Below are 17784 nucleotides of genomic sequence, written 5' to 3'. Positions count from 1 at the left end.
CAGGACAGATGCATGGGCCACCTGTTCTTGTCTTCCAGACCTTCATTTTAGAGAGAATGACAGACAGGGACAGGGAGGCTGGCTCTGCTTGTTCAAGGACACTAGCATGTAGTGAGCTGAGAAGCAGCCCCCATGCTTCATGCTTCTTACCTCAGAATTCTTTCCAGTATATCTCTTAGGATTTCAGATTAAAAGGCAAGTCTGGAAAAAAGAAATCTGTTGGCAAGAAAAAAATAATAAAAAAGAGAATTCCTACTTAAATTCATGATCATCCTCCAAAGTGTGGTTCTTAGAAGCCCATCTATCTTTTCCATATACTTCGAATTTATAGTCAGCACCCCCCCCCCCCCCGCACTACATCCCCAAAAAACTCAACATTGAATTTGGCAACCATCAGACCTGAATTCTCACAATACACTATTAGCTTAGTCATTAGTGACAGAGCCCTAATTGTTGTGGAGGTCTTGGGAAGGGACATCTGGAGGAGTCCAGGCTCTTTCCTGGAGTTTCTGGAGCCCCACCTTCCTCATTCCCAAAGTCATGGTTGGAGTGATGTCTAGACGGACGGTATGTGAAGCACCTGACACAGTGTGGAACTTCAAAAAAAAAACCTTTCTTCTTTCTCCTCCCTCTCCCTGGTGGGCATCACTCTCTCAAACTGCAGAGACATTTATCCAACAACCGGGGAAGGTCCTTCATTTACATATCCGAAGGCACTTCAAATTGAGCAAGCTCACAAGTAGGTCTTCAGGCCCCAACTGGCCAGTGCTCTGGAGTCCCGTCTCCCAGGTAGTGGGTCTCCTCCTCCGGTGGAGCCGGAGACTTTGAAGTTACCGAGTCCCCTCTGTGGCCCTTGCTCCCCTTTCCCCAACCGTCCTGTCAATCCTCTTCTCGTGGACATTAGGGACAGTCTCCGGTTCTCCTTAGTTCCCTGTGACAATCCTCCCCTTCACCTTTCCGCTGTGGGTAAAACTCCGATTCCTTAGAGTGACACGCAGGACCCCTGTGGGCGGGCCGCATCTCTCGGTTCTCATCTGTCCCGCCCTCCTCGCCCTCCTCAGCAGCTCAGCTCCAGCACCTTTACGCCTGGCTCCCCATCCGTCCCCTCCAGGAAGCCCCAGCCCAGCTCCTTGCAGAGCAGAGAGCCCTGTGCGCACCTCCGTGAGGGCACTTACTGCAGCGCAATTGGCTGACTGTTCCCTACCGGCCTGTGAGGGCAGGAGCTGTGTTTTCAAAGATTCCAGGACAGGACTAGCTGAAGGAGTGAACGTGGTCCGTCCCTAGCATCTTCTTTTGCAGTGGGCAGTTGGGATGCCTGGTTTCTACTCCTGTAACTGGACAAGTCTCATTCCAGGCCTTCTGCTTGTCCTTGGTTTTCTCTTTGGAACCAGGGATTGAACCCACAAGTTCTTAACCACTGAGCCACGTCCCCAGCCCCTTTTATGTTTGATTTTGAGACAGGGTCTCAACTAAGTTGCTTAGGACCTTGCTAAATGGCTCAGGCTGGCTTGGAACTTGCGATCCTCCTGCCTCAGCCTCCAGAGTTGCTGGGATTACAGGATTGTGACACTGAGCCCGGCCTGATTTTCAGATATCATAAATACATTTAAAAAAATGACTTAACACTCCCTAAAATTGTCTCCTTCGTTGTCCTATATGGTGTTCATTTCCAGTCATTGCTCCCTGTGTTCGTGGGTTATTTACCTATAATCCTAGTGGACGTAGAACATTTTCATTGTGTCTTTACCTGGGACATCCTAAACAGATGTCCTTGTCAGAATTTCCATAATGACCTTCTCAGTGTTTTCCAGAGAGCCCACACGCTCAGCGAAAAGTGCTTCTCCTCCTTGTTGTCCCATGCGACAGTGTGAGCTGCTGCCTCCAGCTACTTTTTTTGCTCTGCTGACTGAGCCCTGACCACTGTGGACCAGAGAGTGTCTCCTTTTCTACTTTATAAATGAGGAATCTGAAGCCTAGCTGTGCTGCGTCACTTCCTCAGGGTCACACAGCCAGGGCCCACCAGAGGCAGGAGGTCAAGTCAGGTGCAGTGAACTCAGAAAAACCACTTCTTTCTTTTCTTTTGCAGCGCTGGGGGTGGAACCCGAGCCGACACACGTGAGCAGGCCTCCACCGCTGAGCCCACCGCGCAGAGGAGCACCTTCTTCACCTCTGTAGTGTGTCACTGTGACAACAGCGGTGTTCTTCCTCTGGGACATTTCCTAAGATAGAGTCCAAGAAGAGGAGGGTTTTGCAACTCCCTACCTGCTTTATGGGATGTACTGACACATTCCTGCTCATCACCTTTTCATATCCTTTGTTAATACCTTAACAATGTCTTACAAGTTTCACAATTTTGAAAGCTACCAGCTTTAACTTTTGTACACTACACGAGGTTCAAAATGTTTCAAAGTGGTTTTTCTTATTCTCATCATTTTTATTTACTCTTGTGTGAAACTTATTTTATTTATTTATTTATTTATAGTACCGGGGATCAAATCCACTGGTGCTCTACCTCTTAGCCACATGCCAGCCCTTTTTATTTTATTTTGGCCAGGTTCTCCAAAGCTGGCCTTGAACTTGTGATCCTCTTGCCTCAGCCTCCCCAGTTGCTGTGATCACAGGTGTACACGAGTGTGCCTGATGTGAAACATATTCTTACTCACTGACTTTATACCTGCAGTCTTGATACTTCTCATTCACATGTAAATTTTATTTTGTCAATCTATACCTTTGCACTCAACTGCTTCAATAGTCAATATTAGTCCCCTCCTTCTCCTCCTCCTCCTCCTCCTCCTCCTCCTCCTCCTCCTCCTCCTCCTCCTCCTCCTCACAGTACTGGGAATGGAACTCAGGGCCTCAGGCATGCTGGGCAAGTTCTCTACCACTGATCTACATCTCCAGGCCATTTTCTATTTAAGTTCCTCTTTTGGGTTCATTTTTTTTTTATGTATGGTGTAAGGTTTAAAATGATCACCAAATTTCCATAAAATACCAAGTGAACTTCCCATTGTCTTGGACCATTCCAGGGTTCCAAGGAGACCTTAGGGCTCTCTGTGGAGAGAGACAGAGAGCTGTAGTTGGGGCAGCCTCTTCTCAAGAGGGACCAGAACTCTCTGGCCGCCTCCTGGCTCAGGAGAGCAGGCAGAGGGCAAGGGTGACGGCTGAGCTCCCCTGGGGCGCGCCCCCCTCACCAGGAGCCCAGCTTGGAGCTTCCTCCAAGTTACAGCCCCAGGACAGCAGTGCCAGCCAGACGTCTCCTGAAGACCTGGCAAGCCCAGGGCGATGGGACACAGCTGGAGCAGCTGGCCGAGCTGGCACCTTCTCCTGAGGACAAAGGCAAGCAGGTGACTGATGACACACCATCATAGCAGAAGAGAAGCAAACCTGCCTCCAGGAAGGGGCAGGAGAGGCTGAGCCCCGGGAGGCCATCTTTGCACTCTGTCACTGTGGGGCTGGAGGACCGTTGTCACCCTGGGTGTGAGTGAGGGCCGAATCCTTTCTTTGGGCTGTGGCAGGGCCACTGGTCACAATGACACAGACGTTGGCAACAGCCACCCCTGAGCTGGCTATTACTGCTGTCTTCTTGGAAATGACCAGGCTCCCCCTAATGCTTTTCCTGGCCTCTCTCCTGGGAGACAGGCCCCTGGGGAGTTCTCTCTAGCTCCTGTGCTTTGCCTCGGACTTCTGCAAATCCTACTAGGGGGGTCACTCTGTTGCCTTAGGGATCTGGCCTTGCCTTCCCACTCTGTCACTGTCCCACGCTGTCTGCGCCCGAGCACCTGCAGACAGCAGAAGAGCTCCTGGGACCTGGCCTAGTGACGTGGAGTCCTCCCCACATGTGGCAAGCACAGAGTTTGGCCGCTATCTACCCAGAGGAGCAGCCTTTGAGGGGGAACACTCGGTGAGGCTGGCCTTCCCCTCCCACAGACCCAACTGTGCCTCTTCTCATACACTTGGCCCTGTGGCTTGGTCATCATGTGTCACGAGCTGGTGTTCAGTCACCTTTGTGCACTTCTCCTGGGACTCCAGACTGCAGGTGTCACTACTGGAAGGTGTCTTGAGATGACTGCACCGAGCTGCCCAGTGAGGAGGCCGCTGGGGAATTTCCTCAGGGCTTTTCCACATCACTTTCTACTGATATAACAAGAGAGATCTGAGTTGTTTGTTTCTCAGATAAATCTTAGAGGGGTTTTTTTTTTAAAAAAAAAAAAAAAACAATCAAGGATTGGCTGCATTGTGAAATAAACTTTCCCAAACCAATTCCATAGTTGGGCCTAGAGGAAGGAAAAAATGAATTGAGAATTTAAAAAATTCAATTTAGAAGGAAAATGTGTTGCACCCCAACACAAGGCTCCATCTGCTCCCTTCCGTCCTTTCTTGATAATCTTTTCCCTTTTTATAGAATATTTTTAAAACAATTATATCCTGAGAAGAAGGGAGGAGAAAACCCCACAGTGAAATAGAATCACTGTGGGACCATGAAGAGGAAGTTGGCTGAGAAGGGAGTAAAAATTGTAAGGATTAAAAAAGAAGGGATTGTTGTGACATTTTGATAAATAGATTCCAAAAGAACCTACAGCAGTCCATTAGGATTAATAAGTGGGCTCAGCAAGGCCCAGGGATAAACCCAATGGCATTTTCCAAGGCTGCCCGTGGACTCTGCTCTCCCTGCCCTGCCCTCTGCAGTAGGACTCCCGTCCTGTCCAGTTGGGGTCCCCTCCACTCCCTGCCCTCTGGGCACTCATGACCCAACGTGTGCTGGGAAGGACGATGCGGAACTCCCAGGGCTCCGCCAGGAAAGGCCAAGCGCCTCCTCCAGGGCAGGGAAGTCCTTGTCCTCCAAGGTCACGCTCTGAGCGGTCCCTCTCAGAACCCAAGCCCCAGAGGGGTCAGGGTGGGTATTTTGTGGACAGTCCCAGTGGAGTCTGGCCTGTGAGTCAGTCCAGCCCAAGTGCCCAGCATGTGACCAAAGAAACCTTCAGAGGGACACAGCCCCCGCTGTGCAAGCCCAGCCAGCTACTCCTCTTCTCAGTGGAGGCCAGGACACCTGGAGCAGAGAGAAGGCCCTCTCTGTGCTTGTCTCAATTGCTGATCTGTCAATGGCAAAGTAAGATGGCTGCTGTTCCATGCCAAGTCCGGGGTGGACTGTTATGCAACTTTGGATGAATAAAGCATGAACCAATAATAAACAATTAGATAAATGAGATAAAACTATTTACAACAGCATGAAACATCTTAACACCAAAGGATGAATCTAATAAAAGATGCATAAGGTCTTTGTGAAGAAAATTGTAGAACTCCACTAAGAGAAGTTAAAGATTCAGACAATGGGAGAATACACGAGTGTTTTAGTCAGCTTTTTCACTGCTGTGACTGAAGGATCCAATCAGAACAACTAGAGGAGAAAAAGTCTATTTAGGGGCTCACAGTTTCAGAGGTTCTGATCCGTAAGTGGCTGGCTCCATTCCTCAGGCTCACAGTGAGGCTGAAAGAACATCATGGAAGAAGAGTGTGGCAGACGGAAGCAGCTCCCATGATGATCTGGAAGGAGAGAGAGAGAGAGAGAGAGAGAGAGAGAGAGAGAGAGAGAGAGAGAGAGAGAGAGAGACACTCCGTTGGCCAAATTACAGATATATACGCCCGAGCCCTGCCCCAGTTTCCACCTCCTCCAGCCACACCTACCACTTCAGTTACCAGTTGATCCCCATGACAGGGTTAATTCACTGATTAAGATTCTTACAACCCGATCATTTCTCCTCTGCACCTTCTTGCTCTGTCTCACATGTGAGCTTTTGGGGACACGGCACATCCAGACCATAACAACGAGGGGACACAAATCCAAATATTTATGTAAAGACATAATCGTCCCTAAATTGGTCTCTGGTTTTGAAGTAATTCATTCAAAATCAAAAGCAAAGAGCCAAGCATGACCAAGAAGGAGGCAGGGGCTCCTCACCTCCAAGAGCCCTGGGCGTGTCTCGCAAAGCTAACCTGATTGAGAGAGTGCAAGAGTAGAAAACAGACCAGGGTAGAGTGGAAATAGACCATGTACTAGGGACACCTGATTAATGACGGAAGTGGCCCTATGGGGCAGTTGAGAAAGAGTAGTCAGTAAGGAAGAAAAAAAAAATCAAGTTCTGAGTCAATTGGAGAACTCCTTCCTTACATCGGCTCCTTCTTCACACGGTGCCCAGAAGTTATTTGCAAGTGGGCTACAGATTTAAATATGAAGGATGAGATAAGAAGGCATCTGAAAGACAAATAGGAACGGACCTTCTTCATGACTCTCGGGGAGAGAAAGCATTAATTATAGAGAGAAAAAACGGAGAAACTGGATTGGCTTAAAATGAAGAAGTTGTGGTCATCAAAAGATCCTATCAAGAGTCAAAAGCAAACTGCAGAGTGCGAGAAATATTGTGATGTGCGTGTCTGACCGACAAGGAGTCCTGGTCTAGAATGTGTTAAGAGATCCTTCGCGCCATAGGGAATGCGAAGAACTTGGTCAGGCATTTCACAAACGAGAATATCTAAATCACCAAAACCCTTTGGAGAGATGGCCAACCTCCCTGGAACACGCCGGTCAGGGTGGCCAAGACCAGCCGTTACCAAGAGCATGGAGCAATTGTGGCTGCCTTCTCAGAGGGAGGAAGAGCTCTGCAATCACGATAGAAAGGCAGGGACCTGTTCTGAGAAGGCCCAGGATGCACGTGCCCTGTGACCAGCGAGTCCTCATGAGGCTCATACCCAGGACTGCCTGCATGGGAGAAAGGAGGTGCGCATGGTGACTGCCCTGGCGGCACGAGCTGCAGTAGCAAAGGGCAGCCAGCGACCTGAGGCTCAGCAGCAGCAGCAGAGCTGACAAACTGAAAGGTTGTGCGGCATTTTTGCTGTGGGATGCCGTTCAGCAATGGTAACGAATGGAACTCAGCGACACGCAGTGATAAGAAAAAATACCACGAACATTTGGACCCAAGGAAGCTAGGCACCAAGATTCCCTACTCTGCCCCACTGTTAAGTTGGAAACTGGGGAAGACGAGTCTGTGTCGCAAAGTCAAGATGTGTGTGCCATTATCCATGGAGATGCAGAAGAAGTAGGGGGTGGGAAGGGGTAAGGAGGCTTTCAGGAAATGAAATAGACCATGTACTTCTTGTTTTGGGTAGGCACTCCTTGGTGTATGCATTTTGGGGAAATGAATTGTTATATATGTATACTTATGATTTGTGCCCCTTCATGTTGTTGCAATTTAAAAGAAAAGCTTAAGAGGGACTCACAGGAGTAGCTCAGTGGTAGAGTGCTTGCTGGCATTCATGGGCCCCAGAATTGATCCCCAACACTGAAAAAAATAAAAGAAAAATCTAAAAAGTACTCACTGCAACCTCTCCAAGTGTTATCCAAAGGAAAATGTGAGTTCTCCCCTCCCAAACAACAAATTTTAGGCTTTCCCAGATCAATTATAATTTTAAAGTCAATTTCTGTTTGTTCAGGGTGTACTGAAACGGCATTGACTCTGGCTTTGACTTCTGAAAAGGGCTTCAGGAACAGTATTGTCGGGAAGCGTGGCTGGATGTGATTGGCAGAGAATGTAATAGTTTGCATTTTCGAGCGATTCTTTGGTAGATATTCTGTGTGTGGGATTCCCACATGGGTCTCATTGACTCCTTTCTTTACAGCATGGCATAGACTATAATTGAGCATTTTTTTAAAACCAGTGCTGGCCTGCCTGCACTACTTAATCCCAGCTCTTTGCGGGCTGGCTTGATGGGCATTGCCAAGAACCAATCACAGTGATCCAGCCAACAAGACAGGACCAAACAACTGGCTAGTACACTGAACTTGGGACATGATAAAAACAGAGGAACAAAGATGAGTCCAAGTGTTTTAGCTGAGCAAATGCGGGAATAAAAAACCTGTCAGTAGAACAAGGATCTGAGCTAAAGATTAGCACTGATTTTGACATCTATAATTAAATCAGTGAGAATGGGTGTAGGCAGCAGGAGTCTGAAATTCAGGAGAGAGATGTAGGCTAGAGATAAGAGTGTTGGTGGAGTAAGCATTCAAAGTCACCAGACTGGGTGATCTCATCTTAGGGTTGGCAAGCAAAGCTCAGCAGGCCCAATTTCTAGAATTCGGTTAAATAGTGTTAGCACAAGTCTGTTTCAAGCAATATTTGCTTGTTAGCCAGGTCCGTATTTGGCGCCAGGCAATATTTGGGATGTACCTGGACTACAACAGGAGCTGTCCATCTGAAACTCTGAGTTTTGTATTTTTATTTGTCAAGTGTGGCAATGACATGGGAAGTGAGAGTGGGGACAGGAGAGGCCTGAAGATGACCACTGGGACCCTACAGCAATAAAAAGGCCAGAGAGAAGAAAAGGAATGAATGAAGAAAACCTTAAAAGGCAGAAAGCACCTTGGAAGTGTGGTGACCTGAAACCCTGGGTGAAGAAAGGCCACCAGAGAGGAGGAAGTGACCCTGAGGTCCCCAGTGGGACAGGGACTAAAGTTAACCAGCGACTTGGATGATGGAAAAGCCAGTGGTAACCCCAAGGGGAAGGTACCTCCCAAGAGCACGAGCATTTTGTGAAGCTGCTTGTAACTGCTTCCTACAGTGGAGGACAGGAGCACCACGTCAGCTGTCCTTACTCAAGTGATAAAAGTGTTGAAGATGACTTCTGCTTTGGGGCTCACGGTAGAATCTTTCCACCTTGAAGTTGAAGTTTTCAACATGTTCACAGCTGGCGTCCCTCAGAGAAGGGCCACTTTGAGCACAGACAGGACCCAAGGAGATAAGAGGTAGCATGTGAGATGAGAACAGGGAAGGTGACTGACAGGACAAAGACCTGGAGGCTCCCGGCGCACTGAGCCTGGCTGGGGAGACCCTAGGGAAGCACCAAAGACGCCCAGCAGGGACCCATGCGTTCAAGGGCAACTTACCTGCGCGTGTCCACCTGCTATAGCATCCTCTGGGCTACTTCCCAAAGCTCCAATTTCAAATAAAATAAGGCATCGGTGGTGCCACTCGAATCCTTCAGATCTTGTCAAATGTGGCTGTAGCCATGAAGTCTCTTATTTCAAGAAAAAACATGCAGAGGAGCACTGTGTCACGGCGGGTAGGACTGATTTCTCTGAGTTGGCAAAATAAAACAAGCCCACAGAAACAAGAACATCTCGGGCTTCAGTCGTGGATTGTACAGTGGTGGGAGGTAGGTGACTGACACCGTGTAACATCAGCCTGGATTAGGACATTCTCTCACAGCGAGAGCAAGTCAAAGGGACATTCTGCTTCACTTCTGACAACACAGAGCTCATCTCTGTGCCCTGCCCACATCACCTCATGACTAGAAACCTTAGACTTCTGTGCTGAAGAACTGAACATCTGTACACAGCTGCCAGTCACTAGTGGTCATCTACTTGCCTTGAAAGAAACAATGATGTTCACGCTCACAGCCCTGTGCCTAAGCATATAATTCAGGCACTTAAATCTAAATTCATTTTGTTTTTACAAATTACCCCTCTGAAAAACTCAATGGCATGGCTTTGAAAGGTATTTTGCAAAGGTCTCTATAAGCTTATTTCTATGTGACTTTGCTTATGAAAGCTTTTTGTGTATTGCACATTTAATCAAATAGGGATATCTGATAACCATGCTGCTGGTTCTTCAAAGAAATAAAAACACCCAATTGCATTACACTAAATGGAAAACACTACATATTTATTAATAATGTGTGAAAACTTACTTACCTGGTACTGAAGCTAGTGTGCAGAAGCTCTATTTTCCAACATCCAGTGACTTTTGAGCGAGTGCTGCTCCCTTTCTAACATCTCCTGGAGATGCAGTCAATGTCCCACCAACCCAGTCCTTCCATCCACTCAAACGGTGCTGCTCAGACTTTAGGAGACACCAGGATCACCTGTAGGGCTTGTCAGAGCACGGAGCTCTGGGGCCAAACCTCAGAGTTTCTGATTCAGTAAATTTGGTGGGGCCTGAGAATTTGCCTTTCTAGAAGGTTCCCAAGTGGTGTGCTTGGACAATGCCTGTATTAGGGCATAGTCGTAGAAACAAAAATTCACCACACAGAACCATGGAGAGGCCAGGAGGAGCATCTGACCCTCACACCCCGTTCTGCAGACAAAGAAGCTGTGACGCAGAGGAGTAACTTTGTCAGTTGACCCAGGTCCAGAGCCCACGTCCTGCCTCCCAGGCTTCCAGGGTGGCTCATTGTCATTCCAGCTACTGCCAAGTCCCTCTTATCTATCCTAGACAGAGGACTAACTCTTCTTTCCTAAGTCCAAAGGGGGCTTATTTTTAAATATGTTTAAATTATGCCAAGATCTTTCCACCTTTGGCTAATACTGAGAAAGAAGCTTGAATCAGAACTAGAGGAATGAAGCAGACCTTGTAAGTATCCGGAACTTTCACATTTGCGCCTTTGTGTCTTTGAACTTGAGGTTTACTGTGCTTTTCCATCTGTTAGACAAGCCCCACCCCTTGGTGCCCAGAACCCTCTGGATGCTGCCTTCTATAGACCTCTGCTCAGTGCCCTGAGAAACTCCTGGCTGGAGTCACACGCCAGCCACTCGTGCCCTGGGCCATATGGCTCTGTCCTTCTGACCAGGGCCACAGATGCTCTGATCACTGAGAGGACACTGGCTGCAATCTGAGCGTTGGCAGGATGGCAAATACCCTACAAGCTGTCCCCAGCCCTTCTGCCTGATCCAAGCTCCCACATCCTGGCAACTGGGGGATGTGGGAGACCTGTCCACCTGCCTGGGGGTTCTGCTGCCCCCATCAGGGCCCAGCCCAGGTGGCTGGTGCAGGGGGCAGTAAGCCCTCTGCTCACTCTCTCCCTGTTTAGAGGGGAAAACAGGCTCTGCCGCCATCGAGCACTTTCTTTTTAGGCAGACACAGCCATATTGTGAAGAATCCCGTTACCTCTTTAAAGACCTCGTCTATCTCCAAGTACAGCACCATTTGGAGGCACCGGGGTCAGGACTTCAGCATGAATGTTGGGGTTGACGCGATTCTGCCCACAACAAATAAGCCCAAGTTTTCTCTTTGAGACAATGAAGGTTTGGATATGAACAATAGTGGTGGAAATGCTGTGCTGAGAAGGTATTGGATGCCTCTCAACCGCGCACGCCACCATAGTCAAGTGGTAACTCTTTTTATTTTATTTTATTTTTTAATTAGTTATTGATGGTCCTTTATTCATTTATTTGTTTATATGCAGTGCTGAGAATCGAACCCAGTGCCTCACACATGCTAGGCAAGTGCTCTACCACTGAGCCACAACCCCAGCCCCCAAATGGTAACTCTTACATCATATTTATCACAATGTTTGAAAAGGACCAAAGCCAATGACTCTTGGTGTCTTGTTCTGTGGCTGTCAGCCTCCTGGGCTGGAGGAACGTTCGAGGGCAAAGGAGGGTCAGAAGGAAGTCCTTTGCTACCTTGTCTGTGCTCATCGCTGACCTGCTGTGCACCTGAAGGCCCTGGGAGCTCCTTCCATGCCTCTGCGGGTGCCGGGTGGGAATGGGGTGAGCCTGCTGCTTTGGAAACCGCACTGTCCTTGGCCTGCAGGGTGAGTCCAACCCAGACGTGCTCTGGTGGACTCGGGCCACTGGATTCCAGTCCTGTTCTGTGGCCACCACATTTCATAAGCTCCCTTCTCTGGAAGCTTGTCTTCTCACTGCACAATGGAGGTAGGGTCCCCGATCCGTTCTGGGATTCCCTACTACTCCAGCATCCTCGTCTACCTAAGTGCAAAAGACCTCTGACAGGTGTCTACTAAATGAGTGAATGTAAACATGATTATTGGTGTTTCCTTGAGAGTCAACTGAGAAAGGGTCCCCAGTTCTTGATAGGGCGGGAGGAGCTGGATGGCCCTGCGCATCTGCTGTCCTGTCCACAGGATGTCAGGTACTTTCTACCCGTCACAGAGCACAAAGTGGGCCGAGTGTTGTCAGTAGTTTACATTGAGACAAGCATCTTGTCCTTGAGGTAAGAAGGCTCACCTGAGGATGCAAAGGGAAGGGAGGAAGGGGAGGAGAAGGACCTGGACTAGTCCTGGAAAGTTCCAGCAAGAGAAGGAGGAGAGGCTGGGACCGTGCAGAGAGGGACAACTCCCTGGCACTCTGGAGTCGCCTGTGTTCTGCAGCTGGACGTGGAGGTGGCGGATGCTGCTGGTACTGTGAGGTTGTTCCCTCCACTTTGAGGATAGAACTTTGGTCTATTCACATTTTGAAAAAAGAAGCAAATGTGTCTTCAGCCAAGAGAAAAGGAATAGAGATACAATCTCCAAAGATACAATCTTCTTCCTTTTAATCTTAACATAATAATAATAGTAAGACAGAATCTTGGTATTTGGAAACCAGAGCTCTTGGGAAAGACCGTGTTAACTGCATGATAAACACCCAACTTGTGTTTTCTTGGATAATCCCATTTCTGAAAGAAAATTGGAATCAGATATGGCACGTCCATTAAAATGCGGTTACACACACTAATGCCATCTGCTCTTTCAGGCCGTGGAGCTCTCTACCTTGAGGCACACAGGACGCAGTCCCTCGGCAGGGAGAGGGCTCCCTCCGCGGAGGCTCCGCTGCTGGGCAGGTACAGCCAGTCCCCGTTCAGCGCCGTGTGGGGTGAGCTCCGCTGAAGTCAGTTTTCGTGATATCTGAACCTTTCATCTTCAAACAACAAAATGGTTTTCAAATTCTCACAACTCTGCAGCATTTGTGCATTGCTGTTTTCTCAACTGAAATATTCAGAACATAATTCAACCTTTTCCCTGTTGACTCACCATGAATCATCAATATGAATCAAAGCCACAGAGTTTTAGTACAGAAGGGGGCCTAGAAACCATGAGCTCCGCCTCTGGGCAACCCCAGCACCACCGTGGAGGTGGGCTGGAGGTGGAGGCAGAGCATGCTGCTGCTTAGGAGGAGCTGGCCTGGAGCCCCCACTCTAGCTTTGTCTCAGCTCTGCACCCCCCAGCCTGGTGCCCATCACGTGCTGTCCACACCTGAGACCAGTCGCCCTTTCGCTTGGATTCTGGATGTTTCTTGCACCTTTGCATTTGCTTTGCGGGCCTCTCCTACCTTTTCTCCCTTGTTCCTTGTAGCTGGGGTGTGTAGGGGGAAGGACACTTGCTCCCCAACTCAACCCTCCTCTCCTCGGCCAGGGCTTCCGTCTGCTCTGAGGTACCAGGCGAGGGCTTCACGGGGACCTTTCTCCTATGAACTACCCATCCATTTTCAGGCCAGCTTCCTCTGGGTCCTGGGGACTGTGTCACCTCCTGTCCCCCTAGTGTGGCCTCCCTCAGGTCCCTGCCTTTACTCCTCACTCCTAAGACTGACCACCAGGTGTGTGTGTCGGAAAACAACAGCAAGTTCGTCCTCACAGGCCCTGCGGTGTGAAGTCCAAGAGCAGGGTGTCAGCTGCCGTGTGTCCTGGCTTGCTGAGGGCTCCCTTCTCCTCTACCTACCAGTGTCCTCGTCTCCTCTTCTTATGGGGACCTCAGTCATATTGGATCAGAGCCCAACCCTAGTGACCCCGCCTTGACTTCGTCACCTCTCTAAAGGCCTTTTTCAACCATGGACACCAGAGGTTAGGTCATCAACTGTGAATTTGTTTTCCCTGGGGACGTGGGGGTCATCATCCAGCCTATAATGGGTCTCTTCCACTTTTAAGGCTACAGTGAGTCGCTATGGGGAAATGCAGAGACAACACTCCCAGGGCTTCATAAGATTCTTCTGGTCAAGGTCCTCAATGACTGCTGCTTGCTTATAAGAGGGCAGCTGGAGAGAGGGTGCTGGGCGTGTCCATTCCTGTATCCCAGGAGGATTTAGTCCCTGTGGCTCCAGCAAAGGCAGAGATTGGCTCAGCAACCTGAGCCCTGGAGACCATCTTCCATGCCCTGCAGGGGCAAGGGGACAGTAAAGGTTAGTCAGCTGTCCCCTGGCTGCAGGGCAGGAACACCCGATGGTAGGGACTTCCAGGTCCAGTGGTGGGGGCCTGTGTTCAAACCCTTGGAGTCCCATGCCTCTTCCCTCCAGCGCCAACAGGCCCGTCACCTGAGTGCCAGGAGGAATAAAAACAGCAGGATGTGAGATACAGTCAGCGTCTGTCCAGAACAGAAAGTTCCTTTGAGCCTCAGAGGACTCAGACCTTGGCATCTGGTCACCACCAGGCCTCCTGAACGCTCACCCTGGACCCTGTGTCCTCAGCGCTGGGGCCTCTGCCTGCCTCTCCACCTCCTAGTCTGGCCTACCCAGGACAGCTGTGGAGGCACAGGCCTGTTCCCAAGCATCCCTGCCCCCCTAAGACCTGAACACAGCTGGGTCAGGGTCTTCCCCTCACAGCCCCATTTTCTCATTTATCTTTGGATGAATCTCTGAGAAGCCTGAGGACAGAATGAGCTCAGTGTGATAGACCAGCCACACTTCAGAGGACATAGCTGGTGACTGTAGATGTGTCCCCATGACTCTTCCTTCTCTCTGGGTCCTGTACAAGTGAAACATTTTTTTGCTTAAGAAAGATATTACTCAAGCTAGGCACAGTGACCCATGCCTGTCATCCCAGTGCCTTGGGAGGCTGAGGCAGGAGGATCGCGAGTTCAAAGCCAGCCTCGGCAAAAGGGAGGTGCTAAGCAACTCAGTGAGACCCCGTCTCTAAATAAAATACAAAACAGGCTGGGGATGGGGCTCAGTGGTTGAGTGCCCCTGAGTTCAATCCCTGGGAAGGAAGGAAGGAAGGAAGGAAGGAAGGAAGGAAGGAAGGAAAGAAGGAAAGAAAAGAAAGAAAGAAATTACTCAAAAAACAAAAGTTGGGGAGGGATATCAATGGAGACGTTTGTAGAAATCACGGCAGGAAGAGATGCCGAGGAAAAACCATTCAGAAGTTAAAACACCCTCTTAGACACATTGACCTGTTGAGATCAGAGTTGGATCACTCCTGATGCTGGCCAGAGGCGGCTTTGCCATGTGGGAGTGACCTCTGGTCCCCTGGCTGTGCTCCTGTGCGGACCCACAAATTTGGATTCACTCGGGCCGTTTTCTGGTACACACCCTGGCCCAACGCTCACTCCTCTGGGATTCGCTCACTCCTCTGGGATTCGAAGACAGAAAGTTCCCTGGGGGAACCGGAGGCCTCTGCCCACTTTCCTAAACGTACTTCAGCCCCACCCTGTCCATTTAGGCTGCACCCAGCAGCCCCCCCCCCCCTGCCCATGCTTAGGCTGCCTCTGGCCAGGACCCACAGAAGAAATCCACTGAACACCTCTGAACCTTTGTTGTCACCTCTGTAAGGAGCATGTCCCTGACACGCCCCAGTTCTGACCCCATCCTCTTGTTACTGCTGTTGGCCGGTGACAAGTCCTTGCTTCCCCAATGTTGAAGAATAACACCAGAGAAGCACGCCGAGGCAAGGTCAGAGTAGAAATTAGAAGTTTATTAAAGGACAGCAGAAAAGACTTCTCCCCGAGGAAGAAGGGGACCCAAGAGGTGGAATCCGTGGAAGTGCGGTTGTCTCCCCTTTTTATAGTTTTGGTGATGGAATGTTAGGGGGAAGGGTTGGGACACAGGTGGGCCAAACAAGTAATCTGGGCAGGAAGGACTTCATTATCACTTCTTTGGGATGGGCTATCTCCAAATCTGTTGGGGGCTGTTTCCTGGGTTCCATTAACATTCCTTTGGGGTGGACTTTGGCCTAGGGCCTTTCGGGAACTTCATTGACATTTCCCGGAATCATGGGCAGCAGGGCCTCCATTTTAGACCTTACTCGGTATTAGACCCGATTTACCTAACTACACTGACTACCTAACTTTAAATCTGGCTTCACCCTCACATAGTCCCTGTGACCCCCAAACCCTCTGGCCCTCCAGGTGCTCCTGGGCTGGTCTCGCCCCGTTTTCCTCGGCTCCCCACTTTGCCGAGTGGGGGGTTTCTGTGAGTCCAGTGCAGCTTCCTGCTGACCTCACAGTTTTCCTCTCTCCCGGGGCCTGGACCCAGCTGCCCAGCCTGCGACCCCAGCCCCCACGAAGCAGCTGCTCGACCTGGGGGAGGACACCCGTCCCGTGACCTCAGGCACTACTCATGCATCATCCTTTTGAAATAATCCAGTAGCTTTGAGCTGATCACTTTGAGAAGACCATTAGTGGGTTTACCTGTTGAGAACTCGGAATCGTAAAGGGACTTAGCTGCTCTATGAATGCCAGGCCAGCATGAGCAGGAATAAAAGGAAAAATGTTATGTCCATCACTTAACTGATGATGGATGCATTTGAATTCTGTCCCGGGACATTAGACTATGCTTTTGTATTTTGGGGCATAGGTATTTACAGGCATGGATTCCCAAAAGATCACCTCAGCATGGTGGTGGCACATACCTGTAGTCCCAGCGGCTTGGGAGGCTGAGGCAGGAGGATTGCAAATTCAAGAGCCTCAGTAACTTAGTGAAGGCCTCAGCAACTTAGCTTGACTTCTGTCTCAAAATAAAAAAATATAAAGGCCTGGGTATGTGACTCAGTGGTTAAGCACCTCTAGGTTCAATCCCTGGTACAAACAAACAAACAAATAAAATCACCTGGAACAAAGGCTGTGGGTAGCGCACCACAGGAGGAGAGGCAGAGCCCCAGGGACTCAAGGCTGGACGGGTTCTGTTCTCAGATGTGTCCCTGACTTGCATATTCTCCTGGAACCCACGTCCCCAATTCTGGCATGGGGACCTTGCCTTGGTCACTCATGATGTGCCGGCCAGACACACACAGGGGACACAGGGTTGTGTTTGCCAAGAGCCCTGGTTTTCCTGCCCAGCTCCACGGGACACAGTGGGTGATTTCCTGGGACTTGGGAGGAGGGAGGCTGTTCTCTGTAACTGGCAGGACGACTGTGGGAGCCAGAGGCACACGTCCCTCTGCCTGTGTCCAACACTGGACCATGATCCATAGCACAGTGCCTTCTAAGGGTTTTAAAGTCACAATTCAGTACTTCCATGAGTCAAAGGTGCCTCTTAACAGCGGCTGCCTTTTAAGAATGTTGTAGAGTGGAAGGTGAAGCGTGAGGTTAGGAGGTGCAGAGAGGGGCACGTTATACAGCAGGAGTGGAGCCTGGCAACACGCCCCAGGGACATCTCAGGTGCACAGCGGTGGTGCCATCGAACAAGACTCAGCAATAAGAGGCGCCTGCTTTAGTCAAAAGTAAGTGCATTGCAGTGACAAACGTCTGTGATTCCAACGTCTCTGAAGGCCAAAGCAGGAGGGTCACAATTCAAGGCCAGCCTCAGCAACCTAGTGAGACCCTGTCTCAATACAAAATTCAAAGGGCTGGGGTGTGAGTGAGTGGTCAAGTGCCCCTGGGTTCAATCTCCAGTGCCACCACCACCACCACCACCAACAACAACAACAATAACAACAACAAACTCCCACACCACACTCTGGCTCTGTGTTGAGGGCGTACGGAGCACATGGTTGTAGGAAGCACCGAAGAGGAGCCAGTGTGTGAGCCCAGGACAAGGACCCGAGAACAGGCCTGGGATGCCGCGATAGCTTGAACCTGTTCCCTCCAAATTCAGTGTTGCCATGTGACAGTGTTGGAAGTGGGGCTTTGGGACAGATGGAAACAGGGCTGGCGTTGGGAGGGGACACCCAGGTAAGCTGGGCCTTGTTTAGGACTGCTAGCTGGGTGGCCCCCGACAGTAGGAGTGAGACAGTCCAGGAACCAGGCAGCTGGGGTGTGGGAAGGTCAACGTTGGTGTGGACATCATTAAGCACCACTGAGTAGAGAGGA

Source organism: Marmota monax, unplaced genomic scaffold (genome assembly GCF_021218885.2).
Source record: "Marmota monax isolate L192 unplaced genomic scaffold, Marmota_monax_Labrador192_F-V1.1 WCK01_AAM20220418_F8-fsc00083, whole genome shotgun sequence".
NCBI lineage: Eukaryota > Metazoa > Chordata > Mammalia > Rodentia > Sciuridae > Marmota > Marmota monax.
The sequence above is the reverse complement of the archived record's forward strand: the minus strand, read 5'-3'. Positions refer to the sequence as shown.